General features: G+C 40.6%; 1 protein-coding gene across 2 annotated transcripts in view; it reads right to left on the bottom strand.

Annotated features, from left to right (window-relative positions):
* Positions 1–15,748, bottom strand: part of SLC44A5 (solute carrier family 44 member 5) — a 253,809-nt gene that overhangs the window by 113,760 nt on the left and 124,301 nt on the right. The gene's annotated exons all lie outside the window — the stretch shown is intronic.

Raw genomic sequence — 15,748 nt, forward strand, 5'->3', positions numbered from 1 at the left:
TCATCGGAAATGTCAGCAATATTTTACACAACTTGATTCACAGAGAACCTTCTGTAAGTGTGTCAGATTTAATTTGAGGAAGAAAAATTATATTTGTACTACTGCTGGCCTACAACTGGTAAAACTCTAAGTCAATAATTTTTATCAAAACTCAAAAATCAGCTGCAAACCAGGAGCTGCAAACAAGAAAGTGAAGGAGTAAGGTTTAAGAGCCACACGAAATAACATTATTTTGGCTTCTAGTTAAGATCTATTTCACTGTCAGACCAGCAGTATTGACCTAATACAGAGCAAAACAGCACACTTTTGATTCTCATTGCAACTGTTCCTGATACGTCTTCTAACATGTGCTGTATGTCTTGTGACATGTAGAGAACGGCTCAGCCCCCAGCATATTGTATTTACTGTTGACACCCACAATCTATATATCAAGTAGCTCTTCCATAATCTAGCGCCCTCCAGATCTGATAGACTACTGTTCTCATTGATCCTGCACAACAAGGCTCCAGGGATGATGGATGTTGAGGTCTAAGACATCTGGAAGGTATCAGGTTGGGGAAAGAGGGGCTACAGCATTCTTTGTTGATCTAAATCATTTTATTCTGCCCTTAAGCAACCTAGTGTCTGCCCTCAGACAAACAAATCCGAAAGACATAATACAAAAGAGCCAGTCTGTTTTTACTGACAGTGATGGAGTGCCTAGATCCCCTCCTTCATAAATGTTTACACACAGGAAGCAATGTGTCTGCCGAGATGACATTTCTGTTCACCTGTTGGCCCTGCACAAAAGCAAGAACCCTTTGGAAATAATTATGCCAAATTTCTGTTTTATCTTCCGAAGTAAAAAATAGCATGAAATGTTTAAAATATATTGGGGTGGGTGGTGGTGTTCATTTCAAAACGTATTCTTTCAGTGCAATAAAATAAAATAAGGTTATATTTATATTTGCCACACAAAAGTGTAAAATAATCATGGATTTGTTAATCATGAACAGAAAATAAATAAAGCAATGAAAAATGGTATTAAGGTTTGGTGAAGACCATGTCAAAAAGTATGACAACATTTAGACTAAGTTACTTTTGCATTTTGGTCCGACACTGAAATCAAAGGGACTGTGGGTGGGCCCAACTTTGGGAAAGCCCATTCCGTTTTTTGTTCCCCCTTTTTAGAAGGTGGAGACAGGCCAGAGACAGGCTTTCTTCATAAACATTTCTTTTATTTTCAAATACCACAGAACCATGAACAACAACTTCAGTTGGACCAACGGGTCCCTCGGTTTCCTTGCATTCAACATAACAGCCCCTTAACTCAGGCATCGCAAGAGGGTTCACCTTCAGGGGTTCACTCCAAACCATTCACAATCTGTGGGTTTTCTCATGGGTTTCCTCAGACTGAGACATATGGTACCGCAACACAGGTGATGAGCCCATTCTCCCTCTGTGAGCGTTTCTGGATGCGACATCACCACCTTTGATCTTCCTTCTTGCAACAAGCATATACCATCCATTCCACTGGTTCTGCTTCCCCCAGCTGCACTGCCAGTCCTTCCTTTCTTTGCCTTTTCAGCTCTTCTCCCTCTTTTCCTATCTTACTCCCCTCAGGTCTCACATTGCGATATTGTAGTCTCCTTTCTATTTCCTCTACAGGCAGTTTCATTTTAACACACTCTCCTGCCCAGGGGTGTTCCATTTCTAACCAACCCCATCCTAGAGGAATGTCTTCTTCCTTCACCTCCTTTCCTTTCTTTTTCTCCTCCTCCTTTTCTATCTCAGTCTCCCAGTCTAGCTCTCTTTTCCCTTCTTCCTTCTCCTCAGCCCCTGTCACCAGATATCTCTCTAGTATTGGCTCCTCCCCTCTCTCCCTCTTCTTTTCCACTCTTTTTCTCCTCTACTCTCAGTTGTGGGTGATGGAGGGGATGGCTCACGCTCCTCTTTTCTGTTGGGAAGTGATTCCTCCTCACAGGGACATAGGTTAGTCTAACTAACCTTTCCCATTGATATTAGATTCTAAGTACAGCAAACTAGGTTTGTATGGAACGGCTTCCTGTTTTACAGCCCACTTGACATTCTGTTACTCAGACTGGATTCTGAGATTAAGCTTGAACTACTAATATAGGAAACCTTTTATCTGAAATGCAAATTAGTTCGAGGTCATAGCTCCATTGTCATGATTTAATTCCTAGCAGTTAATATTAAATAAAATTGTGGTGGTGGTGGTGGTTCTCTCTCTGAGATCAGCTACCAATATGATGGGACAGCAATTGGTAAAATGTACCAACTATCAGACCAAAGAGAAGCTACCAAAAGGCAAAAGACACTGTCCATTTATCTGTATCTTCATAAGAACCAACACAATTCTGACATTGTATACTGAGTTGGCTAAACAGAGGAAGGAACCATTTTACAGGTAGATGCTCCACCCCTCCTAAAGAAATGTGTGCTAATACAAACATCACACCTTACACTATCATAAGCAACACTACACTGTATGCTTAATTCTGAATATACTGATAAAGGCTAAAGCAGCTTTAAAAAAACAGAAGGGTATATGAATAATTTCTGAAACATTTAATTACTTTAAAATGTACAATAGTTATGAACAAAGCCCAATAATTTGTATCATTTTACATATTTCCATAAGTACTGTACAATCATGACTGATACTCTACCTATGCTTTCCAGTAGTTTCACTGAATTCACAGTTCAAACTATATGCTGGCCATAGTGGGTATGAAATGAGTGGAAGCAATTTGTGGAACCACAACTGCTCTTGTGTTGGCTGTTCTCAGATCAGGTGCCACAACTGGTTCTGGCAGCACAACTGCTGTGCTAGTTGAGGTCAACTATGCTGGCAAGCAAGCAAGCAAAATAAGTTTATTGCGTGGCACACAGGCCATTGCACCATACATCAGATAAAACAATATAAAACAGTATAAACAATATAATATACTCTATTAAAATATAGTACAATAAAATATTAAAAGCCATTTAAAATCAGGTTGATTTCTATTACAGCACAAAATTTTGACATCTAAAGAGAGAACAAAGACAGATGAAAAAATTAACCAATGCCAGCAGCAAGCACCTACTGCGGGGGGAATAACCCCAAAGATGTAGTTACTTAGGTATTGACTTAATTGGTAGAGGTGGGGGATACAGATTGCTGGCACAAAGTTAGGTCACGGGAGAGCAGTCCTAAGTAATTTCCAAAATCTTTAACCTAAGAGGAGATTGGATTCAGCTGACTTAGACTCAGCTCAGCAGCCTTCAGGCATCTTGGCTAGTTAGGACTACATCCTTAAGTATATCTACTTCTGAGTAAATATGTGTAATATGTTGATGCAAAATCAGGAGAAACATAACAAAATGTCCTTTGAAGAAAATAAATAATACAGTTCCTCCTCTTACTGCAAAATTATCAATTTTTCTATATACTTCTCCAATGTGAGCTCACAAAAAAGAATAAAACCCATTAGGTGTTGGTGTCTTGTATCTCAAGCTACTTTTCTTTTGAACTATCCAATGAATGTCTTAATTGCAAAGCTTAAAATGAAATAAGATGCTACATTCACAGCTTTGTATTCCCATAACTTATTAAAATAATTTTACCCCACATAATTTGCAGATCTCTCTACGTTTCAGGCAAGATGAAATGTGATTTTGCTAAAGGTGTAACTTCCAATGTGATTAACAGCAAAAGGATGTTTCAAAAAACCAATAATTATGTAAAGTTGGAAACAAAAGTTAAGAACAAGTGTCCTTCCTTTTATAACATAATCCACAGAGAACCTTCATTTTTTGTTGAGGCTTAATCAACAGAAATGCAGGTGTTTTTAAAATGTCCAGATACCAAACCTGTTACAGTATACTTTCAGATCATGATCCATGACATCCCAATTTAAACCACTTTTGGAGATTTTCCAGAATAAATTTTTATGGAGGTAGCCATCTTAGTCTTAGAATGGGTAATAAAAACAAAGCAATAAAATAAAACCTTGCCAAGATATTTATGGAATCAACACTTTGAAAGTTCATTACGTGTTAATAATGTTATTGTCACACTGTGTTAGTATCGCATTTCACCCACACAATTGTGCATGCTACCTATATCTATAACTATATCTGTATCTATATATTTATATCTATAAACTTACAGTGGGGTCTTGACTTGAGAACTTAATCCGTATTGGAAGGCGGTTCTCAAGTCAAAACGTTCTCAGGTCAAATCTGCATTTCCCATAGGAATGCGCTGAAAACCATTTGATCCGTATCTGCTCTTTTCCGTCCATAGAAACTAATGGGAAGCTGCTATTCTGCCTTCGACCACTGGAGGGCGATATTTTGTTTCTTTTTTCTTAGGTCAAGAAAAGTTCAGGGAAGGCAGGGAAAATACAGTCCAGGCAGTACAAGTACCAGGCAGTCTGAAGACTGTCTCCCAATCCACTCTCTAAACGCTGGGAGGAGTGAGGAAGCAGACAGGCACCCTTTTCACTGGCCAACAGTTAACTGAAAGTTCAAATTTTGCACTTTCCCTGCCTCCCACGTGGTTTTTTTTCAGTTCTTAACTCAAATCTAAGTATGTAAGTCAAGTCAATATTTTCCTATGAGAGTGGTTCTTAAGTCAAAATGTTCTTAACTCAAGCCATTCTTAAGTCAAGACCCCACTGTACAGTCTAAATATTGTACTCCATGTGTCTGAGGATGTGGATTGCAATGCACAAAAGCACACAGTGATATAAATCTGTTAGTCTTAAAAGTGCCACAATATTTTTGCTTTCATTTTTGTTATAGTTTCAGGATAAAACTACTCATTTTCTTCAAACAAGGCAAACTACGTAAAAGACACACTGATTCCCCCCCCCCCCAAATATCCTAAATCAGTTATTCAGCAGAAAGGAGAATGGAGAACCATAGAAAGTGGTGGGAAGTATTGTAGGAGACAATGAGTGTACACACACAAACACAGATTAGCAATCTCTATTGCTTTCTTAATATTGCAACTTCATGCAGGAAACAGGCACTATACTCCGTTTGAATTCAGACAAAGCTCATCTGGTCCTTTTTTATTCCTTACCCTTTTCTCCTTTACTATTTGTAGAATTCTAAATTAGCTTAGTTTCCACTCTTTACAACCTGTCAGAAAGTTAGCTGTTAAAGACTATTTCAGCCATGCATGCCCACTGCCTTCTTTTCCATGCCTCACAGCCCCTAGCTTTAAATCACAACCTCTTCTTTAGGCTAAATTTCCACATACCAAAGTATTTATTATGCTCATTTAATTCTATTTCTGATGCACCTAGTATGTACCAGACTGTATTTAGCCTATGAACTATTTAGCTCTCTGCCAGAGCTCACATCACATAATTTATGTAATTCCAAGACTCTCTCTGTGTGTGTGTGTGTGTGTGTGTGTGTGTGTGTGTGTGTGTGTGTGTGTGTGTGTGTGTGTGTGCGCGTGAGAGAGAGAGAGAGAGAGAGAGAGAGATCATGTTAAACAAATAGTAATAAGCTCAATATGGATATGTTACTAAGACAAATCTGTTAAGACGTGCTACTGCTATGATCGAAAGCTCCTTTATGAGGATGTACGTATATGAAAACGTCTATGATACTGTACACCTCTCTATAACACATTTGTTAATACACTACAGTTTGTAAAATGCCTTGTTGATCTTACGTAATATGTACTAAAATGATCTATGAAAGTATTTGTGAAAGACAACTTTCACATTAGAAAGGGTCAGTCTTAGTCTTAGGACATTCAAATGTCTAGTAACAAATCTATTATAGTTTTCTATTCCCACAAAGAAAGGTTTGACAGGTTCAGGAGGAAAAACAGCATTTCTTTTTCTCAAAGGAAAGCCATTAACAGACTTGCTATTGAACAGCCACTGGTAGAAAATTATACCCTAAGAATTTGATGTATTGACTTGATCACTCAACAGAAAGTATCCATACAAATTAAATTATTTCCTTCCTTAACTGAATATTTTCTGCCAGGTTTTGTTATCCTCACTTCTACTACCCCTCAATCACATAATGCTTTTATAGAGAACATGGTATTCTTCAAATCATATTCTGCAAAGTTTAAAGCATGCCAATGACCTGACATCTGAATACCTGCACTGGTCTCAGCAGGTTAGTTCAAATACACCTACCTATACATTAAAGTGTTTGTGGAACCACAGCCTTTGCTGTTGTAGTACTTGTAACTCATATAGAGCCCAATACTGCTAAAGCACTCACTGGGCAGTTTACAACATAATTATGCAAACAATCGTGAGCTGGGTACTCATTTTACTGAACTCGGAAGGATGAAAGGCTGAGTCAACCTTTAGACAGCTACCTAAATCCATTTGGATTAAACTTAGGTTGTTAGCAGAGGCTTAAATGCAGAACTGCAGTTTAACCACTACCCCACAAGGCCTTTGTATGGATCCCAAACTATACTCAAAGTAAAGAGATGAAGTACCAAATTCATTCCTCATATAACTCCGTTTATTTCAAGGGAGTTTAACCACAGGTGGATTCAACACTGTATATTTTTGCTTTTTATGTGTAACAGTGACAGCTGGAAAATTAGGTTTTCCTCCTATATAGCAAGTTTGCTCATTAGAGGAGACAACACAGTAGAAAACTTCTCCTTTGATTCCCTGCAAATCAATGCAGAGCACTGCTCTTCCTTATGAAGCCATGCATTTTAATTGCACGGTTCATAGAATATTTATGCTGAGTGACCACATGGGTGCCCATGTTCGACTTGCTTCTCTTATAAAATCAGCTACTTTTGTACACTACGCTATTCTGCTTCCATCAAAGGCAGTTAAAGTGAGACATGCTAGTTGGGACTCAACAGTCTTTTAACAGGGTAAGAAGCCAATCCTTCTTTTGGTACATCTTAATTAGTTTTATCAGAGCTCCGAATCTTAATCTCTGAATCTCTCTTCCATTTCATTTGGATGACATGAGAGAGAACGAAGACAATGGGCTGCAAGCATGGATGGGAAGTGCTAAAAACTGGCAGCAACCCCATTTGGCAACTAAAGTACAAAGGCCTGCTGAAAATGCAGAAAGGCTGCATGGCAAAGATCAATGTTGTCACTAGTAGCAAGCCAGGAACCAAGCTGCAACGAAAAGGATACACCAGGAAAGAAAACCGAGGCTTGGAAACATTACTTTTTTCAGGGTACAACTTCCAGAGTCTCTAGAAAGTTGTTCCAAAAAACATTTGCAAACACCCGGGGTAAACCACAGAAATAGTGGTCATATGTAAAAAGGAGAGCGAGAGCGAGACCCCTCTCGCTGGAGTGCCGTCCCCCCCCCGCCAACAGCTGAAAAAGAAAGCCAGCCAACAGCTGAAAAAGAAAGCCAGACCCCACCAGTTCCCCCACCTAGGTAGGCAAGACTTCCTAGACCCGACCCGGGAAATTTAGAGAAAGATTTGAAAAGACTAAACATCACAGAAACTGGGACTGTATTGGCGGGCGTGAGAGAAAAAGGGTGGGAGGTGGTAGAAGCGGGGTTAGGGGATATAAGGAGGGGAGAAGGGGAGTTGCCAGAAGGCTGGGAATGGATTTGGGTACAAGACCCCTGTACAGGAAACACAGAAAAGCTGAGAATCCCAAAAGAAGAGGCAGATGCATGGAGGAGGAGAGAGCTCAACCCCAAACCATCTTACTGCTGTGAGAGGGAAACAAAGGAGTGGTGAAAGAAGTTAAAGAAGGACAGAGAAAGGGTGGAAAGAGAACATCGGGAGAGACTGGAATAGAGGATATGGGGAACCCGACAGAGGGGATTCTTGGAACCCCATGGCAGACAGGGGAACCCACCCGGGAGCGCAACTGGGTGGAACTTCAAGAAGAGGACACCATCCCCTTGTTGGAAGGAGAAAAGGGACTGGTACTAAACCCTGACACCCCTCCCGAGTGGCCGGGACCCTGGAATGACCAGGGTGGAAATCCTTTTAAGTTGGAAGAATGGAAACCCCCCCCCCCCCCAGATCTGTTGTCTAAAGGGGAGAATGTTTGGAACACGTTTGTTGATACTGGACTCTTGTTAAACAATCCAATTAATGTCACTCCTGTTTCAAAACCCAAGAGATCTGGCGCGTTATTTGAACCAAAGATGGAGCTAACCACTGAACCCTCACATCATACCATTATTTATTCAAATCATGTAGAGAGAGAGAGAATGAGCTCCTCTTGTTTCCCAGACTGTCTTTTACCTGGTCTGACCTATGCTGACTCTTTTTCAACCTAGACTGTTATGTTTAATGTTGCCGAAGTCCCTTCAACACTTTCCTTCTTGATTATCTGTAAGAAAAGACAGAAGGGAAACCTTGCCTTTGTTCCCTAGAGATGAGGGTAGAGCCGCGACACCCTACATCTTCACCTTAGTTACATAGAAACAGATTCCCTATGATTTTCTATTATCTCTACCTGAGCTAGCCTTGTTTTTTGGAACCACTGGCTTATGGCATAGGGCTGGATATGGCAGAAAGGAGCCAAAGCTCTTATATTCCCAGGACAGAAATTCCCTTAAAGGATCTTGGAATGAAGGGTACCAGAGCTGTTTTCAGCACAGGGAAACCTGAGCTTGCCTTCACAACAACTCATAGAAGGTTGATATAGTGGCCTGTTTAATTCCCAGTGCTACCTGCTTTTTATCATTCTGTGGATTATCCAGCAGGTGGGCTAGAAGACTGTATCAACCTGAAGGTAAGTTGTCCAGTAATTGATTCCAGTTCTCTATATTGCACCAAGACTACTCAGGTATAACCAATGAATCTGTAGCCACATTTTATCCAGAGTGGTGTTGTTGTTTTTTAAAGGATTATGGCTGTACAGCTGGGTAACCTACTTGGGACAGCAAAAGCTCCTGATTCAGAAGAGAAAGGCGCTGCAGAAGTTAGGATACATAAAATGATACTTTTGGAACAGTCTGATGATTAGACAGAAAAAAAACCTGCCAGAACAACTTCTCCAGCTCTGTGCTGGAAACAAAATTCCTTAGAATATATGTCTTGGATGGCTGCAAACTCCTTTCACCTCAGTCAAAACTATTTCATATAACCATGTTGGGAAAAGACCTTAAATACCTATTACAGTGTTGAAAAACAGGTACAAATAAGGGAATGTAACCATGAACTATACACAGAATTAGACACAAATCTATTTCATGATAGTACAGTGAGAAGAACACTCATGGTTCTTGCAAATTATAAATATGTTAGTTTCCCAAGAATATTTAGGGAATATAGTGGATGAAATCCTTTGAGCGGTTATGCAAGGTCATATATTTGGGAAACAAACTGCTGTAAATTGCCAAATCTCTGTAGACACTGTCTGTTGCATCTGTTGCAACGCTGTGTGCAATAGATAATGCCTATGGAGATTTATTTTATCTTACACCAATTCATATATAAATTATATCTAGGCAGCAAGATTTCATCCAATGTCAAATTTTCCTTAGATGTGTCATTTTTAATAGTTTTATTTAAAAAAAAACCTCAGTGCCCTCTGAGAGGAAGTCAAGCTCAATGAGGTCTCAGACCTATATAATAAAGATACGAACAAATGAATAAAGAGGTTTATAATGGAACTCTGCAATGTAATATAGAGTATAGCATTTACTATTGCCAAAGCTAATGAATATATATTCACTCACACAGCACTTCCATACCCTTCTAGATGAACGATCCCATAAAATGCAATATATGAGTCTCAAGGGTTAGAGAGCTGTCTTCTTGAACTACTACTGTTCAACTGTGGCATATGGCCAACAGTGATATTAAACCATTAGGGTTTGTTATTCCCTTGACAGTGTGTGTGAATCACAGTGTGGCACAATATTCTACATAGAGAAATGCGGGATGAAACACTGATCTTGAGACTTTGTGTGAATTCCAACTTTTGACTCAAAGATATCTGACATAGAAAATACAGGAATCGCATCACTGATGGTTGAAGCCTTCTGAGATCACACACATTAACACCATCCAAATCCAGCACTGCATTACTAGAACCATCACTCTAGCTAAACCATTATAGACATGTGGTTCTTCTTCCTGTACTAGATCTCAATCCAATGTAAGAAACCTGACAATGCAGAGAAGCGGGATTCTCATGCCGTATTGCCCCCCATGCACAAATGCATGAACATCCACAGATATGTAGATGGAACCATTCCATTGTCTAAATTTAGTGCTTTCTAATTCTAACTAGAGAGGCTGTTTCTCAAGTAAACAGGAGCTGTTTACAGAAATAACACACCTATGATTGCATCAGGGTTACAACAGGGCTTCAGAATGAACACCCCACAAACTAAACAAATGGTCTCAGTGAAGAGAAGAAGACAGGCTCTTGCTAAGTCAGGTCTTATTTTCGGTGAAAGATTTAGCAATATGCTTTCCAACGTTTAAAAATTAATGCTACCAAAACAAACACAGCTCATTTCCCCATGTGGCTGTTTGAAGGAGACAGTGCTTGGAAAAGAGAGATTACAACAGCCTTGTATGTACTCCTATTTTAAAATTGCAGGACAAGCATCAGAACAAAGGTAATAGCATAGTACAGTGGTGCCTCGGTTAGCGACATTAATCCATGCGGGGGGAAACGTCGATAAACGATTTAATTGCTAAGCAATTTTAAAAAGCCCATAGGAAGACATTAAACTGATGCTGTTGACTGCCAGGTCTGTGTCCAATAAATTCCAGTTGATTTATGATCTTATCCTGGAGGAGGATGCAGACCTTTCATGAGCAAAGTGGTCGAGAGGGTGGTGGCTGACCAGCTTCAGGTACACTTGGATGAAACAGATGCCCTGGATCCGTTTCAGTCGGGCTTCAGGCCGCACCACGGTACAGAGACGGCACTGGTTGCCCTATACGATGACCTGTTGAGAGACGCCGATAGGGGTAAAATGTCTCTGTTGATCTCAGTGGCCTTTGATACCATTGACCATGGTATCCTCCTGGGGAGGCTCTCTGAGCTGGGAATCAGTGGCCTGGCACTTGCCTGGCTCCGTTCCTTCTTGGAGGATCCAAGGGGTTCCACAGGGGTCGATTATCTCCCCAATGCTGTTTAACATCTATATGAGGCCGCTGGGTGGGGTCATCAGGGGGTGTGGGGCCTTGTGTCATCAGTACGCTGATGACACCCAGCTCTACATCTCCTTTTTACCAACTGCAGGAGATGCCGTTCTGTCCCTCCAGTGCTGCCTGGAGGCCGTACTGCAATGGATGCAGGAAAATAGGCTGAGGCTGAACCCGGACAAGACGGAGGTACTGAGGGTGGGCGGCCCCACAGTAGGTAGTTTGGGAAACTCTCTCTTTTGGGGGGCAACTCTTGCCACCAAGAGAGGGGTTTGCAGTCTGGGGTTCCATCTGGACCCGACGCTCACTATGGAAACCCAGGTGGCGTCGGTGGTCCACACCGTCTTTTTTCACCTTCGGCGGATAGCCCAGCTGCGATCCTATCTCGATGTTGTGGCGCTCACTACCTTGGTGCATGCGCTCGTAATCTCAAGATTAGACCACTGTAACGCGCTCTACGTGGGGCTACCTTTGAGGCTGATGCGGAAACTCCAAGTGGTGCAGAACGCGGCGGCTAGACTTCTTAGAGTTGTGAGGAAATTCCAACACATTACACCCACTTTGGCCGCATTGCATTGGCTGCCCATTCAGTTCCGCATTGACTTCAAAGTGTTGATGCTTATGTAGAAAGCCCTAAACGGTTTAGGGCCTCGATATTTGACAGAACGCCTTCTCCCACCAAGAACTACCTGGGTCACTCGATCGAGTCAGGAGGTGAGGCTGAGGAGCCTTACACCGAGAGAGGCCTGAAAGGAAAAAAACAAGAAATCGGGCCTTCTCAGCGGTGGCTCCTCGCCTCTGGAACAACTTGCCTCCAGAGATTTGTGAGGCCCCGTCTCTGGGTAGTTTTCAAGACCAATCTAAAAACATGAATGTATAAGCAAGCCTTCCCTCCAGATAACAATTACATTTTCTCCCCTTCTTTACCTATTATGTGCTATTTTTCACCATCCTGAAGAATTTGCTTATTGTTTTTTCCTTATTGTTTATTGTTTACTTTGTATATTTTTATTTTTATTATATGTATTTAAGTCTGCATTTTTATCTGTCTGGAAGCCGCCTAGAGTGGTCGTTTTGACCAGATAGGCAGGGTATAAATATAATAAAATAAATAAATAAATAAATAAATAAATATAAATAAATAATAAATAAAACGCATTTAATGCGTTCCTATGGGCTAAAAACTTACCTGTAAACGAAAATCCTCCATAGCGGTGGCCATTTTGGGTGCCTCTAAAGTGAGGCAAAACAGCGGTCACCATCTTGTTTTTCCGGTGGCCATTTTGGAACCGCCAATCAGCTGTTAAAAAATGGGCGCTTTGCCATGATCGCGTCCCCGCGACCATCGCAGAGCGATTTTTACCCATAGGGGCGATTGCTAAGCGATCGCTCTGGTGATGGCAAAAAGTCCATCGCTAAGCGATTTTGCCGTAAAAAGGAGCGATCGCTAAGTGCGGCACCACTGTATATAACATAATTGTTGCGTTATATGTGTCCCTTGTTTGTTCTCCCCAAACACTCAGGTCCACCCTCTGGATGCATTTCCTATTTTTATGCTGCCACCAGTGGATCTAGTCCACACTATACCAAATATATGTACTGTACAGTATCTCAGATGCGTGCTGCCAATACAACAGGTTTACTGATCTTTTAGTTGGTATATCACAGGTGTAAATCACAGTTGTTGAGGCTCATTCATTAAATTGGATTTGATTACACGTTTGCTTGTATGTGCTTTTATTCACCATAACCACTTTAACAATATTCTTTGACCACTTATCTATTCTCTATTCCTTCTAACTTTTTCCTATTCTCTAAAGCTCTCCAGCTTTCCAATCACAGTCTTAACTCTCTCAATTAAATGTCCAAACTCTCTCACTTCCATTCCCTATCTATCTAACTCCCTAACTGACTGTCACTTTAACTCCGCCCCTCCTGTCCTATCATAGGCTCCTGTACTTGAGCTCCATATGATGGACAGGAGTGATGTAGCATTCCACCACAATAGTCTGCTCAGTTTACAAGTGGATGAGGGTAAGAGAAAAGCTTACAGCAAACCCAAAGTATTTTCAGTGCCATTATTCTCATTTTACAGGTTGGAAGTGTATGGTTTATGCAGTGTCCCAGTGTCTGCTACCAGAAATATTGCAGATTAGAGTTGAGGTTGATCTGGTTTGCATTTTCATCCAATATACAGTGGTGCCCCGCTTGACGACAATAATCCGTTCCAGAAAAATCACTGTTAAGCAATATCGTCGTCAAGCAAAAAGAAAAAACCACAACCCATTGGAATGTATTGAAAACTGGTCAATTCATTCCAATGGGGAAATACCTCATCGTCCAGTGAAGATTGCCCATAGAGAACCACCGATCAGCTGTTAAAAATCGCTGTCTTCCGAAGCAGGGGTCTGGAAAGCAGCCATTTTGCAAAGAAAGGGAAGCCATTTTGCGGAACTGGAAAAATCATCGTATAGTGAACAAACGGTTCGCAAAGCAGGCTCCTAATCAACGTAATGCGGATTTCCCCCATTGGAACCATCGTTTTACGATCGCAATAGCGATTGCAAAAAAGTCATTGTTAAGCAATTTTAACGTCATGCGGGGTAAGCGTCTAGCGGGGCACCACTGTATATTTATTTGCTGCCTTTCTCCCCACAGGGGACCCAAGGCAGCACATTAATTCTAACAGAAAACACAGCTCAGGTTACTGGTGGATAATTAATAGTTTAAGCACGGGATGAATCTTTCCACTCTGGGTTGAGGTGACCTGCCTGGATCATGGACTGCCCCACTCCAGTTGCTACCTAATTTGCAGTCCTGGATCAAATCCAGCTCTGTTGCTCTGTTGACTTTTTAAAATTTACAGTGTGGTAAGTGGAATCACTGAAACCATTAAATATCTCACAGGAGAGAAGACCTAGTTAGAAATAAAAGAGACTTCTTCCTTTGCTGGTAGTTATGTTTCTGAAACTTCATATACCTATAAAATCATAGAATAATTGAATTTGAAGGGATTATAAGGCCATTGAGTCCAACCCACTGAGTGATGATTGTCAAATTTTCTCTTGAATGCCTTGTAAGTTAATCACAAGGCAACTAAAATCCTAGATATGCCTGTTTATTTCCATATGCAGGTCTTTCTCTCCTTTACATCTTGGGAAAGAAGTTCTATTGAAATGGGAAATCAGCAAAGTTTACAGTACTCTGAGCAAGTCCTACTAAGCTCAATGGTGTTTGCATCGAGGTTAAGTGTGTGGACTGCAGGAGGGATAAAAATCAATGCTTTTTAAAAAAGAAATTGGATTGATTTCATTCACAATTTATTTAAATCATCTAAAATATATATATTTTTTAATTTGAATCATGATTTAAATCAAATCCACCCCAGTGGACTGCAGCCACAGTCCAGAAGTTTCATTTGCATATGGCTCCATCCTTGGAACCCAATTTTTAGTATCTCAAAGCTTTGGGGGGGGGGAACGGTATCTTCAGGATATTTCTGATAACTATATATTGGTTTCCACTAAAAATCTATGGATAACCCAATGAACACAGGGCACTGAGACTGATTGACCACAGCTAAATTCTTTTCCCCCCCCTATACCTCAGTTCATATACTGTATATTAGCTGGTTCACATACAAGTCATGATCACTTTCCTCAAAGCCATGAGGAAACTCTAGATAAGCTACGATGGCACCACCACCTGCCTTCCTATCCACAGTACAAGGATGAAGACTGTTGTGCATAAGGTTTTGTCAGGATTGCTGAAACAATGTATGGGAAATATGAAAACTTTAAAACATGAGTTTCAGCAATCCTGACAATGACTTGTATTACAAAAAAAGAAAGAAAGAAAGAAAAGAGATGTCTTTTGACTTGTCTTTGTGTCCTAAAAACTATGAGCACAAAAATCACCGTTAAGGTTTCTAGCCACATCCATGACCACAGAGGCAGTTTGTCAGCTGACACACTTCCATGAATTGATGTTGGTAATATATATAATTAGCTGGTTCACATTCAAACATTTTTCCATTTGATTGCCCACTCAGAGACGACTAAGGAAAATTCACATGTAAAAATAAAACTGCTGGTTAGACCATACTTCTAGAATGGCACATCTTAAAAGTTATTTTTAGTACTTAAGAACATTTTACCAGCACAGAGAAGGAACACTTTTTCCTTCTTCTGCAAATCAGTACATAAACAGACTATTTTTAAGCAGAAGGTACACAGTAAGCCAGTGTTACTCAGTGTATTGCCCTGTATTGGCAGCAATATAGGAAACCTCCCGAGGGGAAAAAAAATCGAGTGCAGGTTAATAGCTACTTTGTTCAGTCTTACTGTTTACCTCACCACACTGAGAACTGTTTTAACTTCCACCATGGTCAAAAAAAGGGAGGAAAAAATATTTAGGATGAGTAGGTTTATCAGGAATTCACCAAGCATTTCAACAGCTGATGATAGCAACTTTCCAGAAACTTTCTTTCTTCTACAGGTTAGTGGTGACAGCTAAATTAAACTAGCTTATCACTTCTGCTTCTCACTACTATTCTGAAAGATGCGAGATTAAAAACCTCAGAAGACGTCATAGGTATTGCTGAAGTATTCAAGGAGGCCTAGTTATGGCAATGCACATGACCAGCTTCCTAGGTGT

The sequence above is a fragment of the Pogona vitticeps genome, chromosome 4, assembly GCF_051106095.1.
Source record: "Pogona vitticeps strain Pit_001003342236 chromosome 4, PviZW2.1, whole genome shotgun sequence".
Classification (NCBI taxonomy): Eukaryota; Metazoa; Chordata; class Lepidosauria; order Squamata; family Agamidae; genus Pogona; species Pogona vitticeps.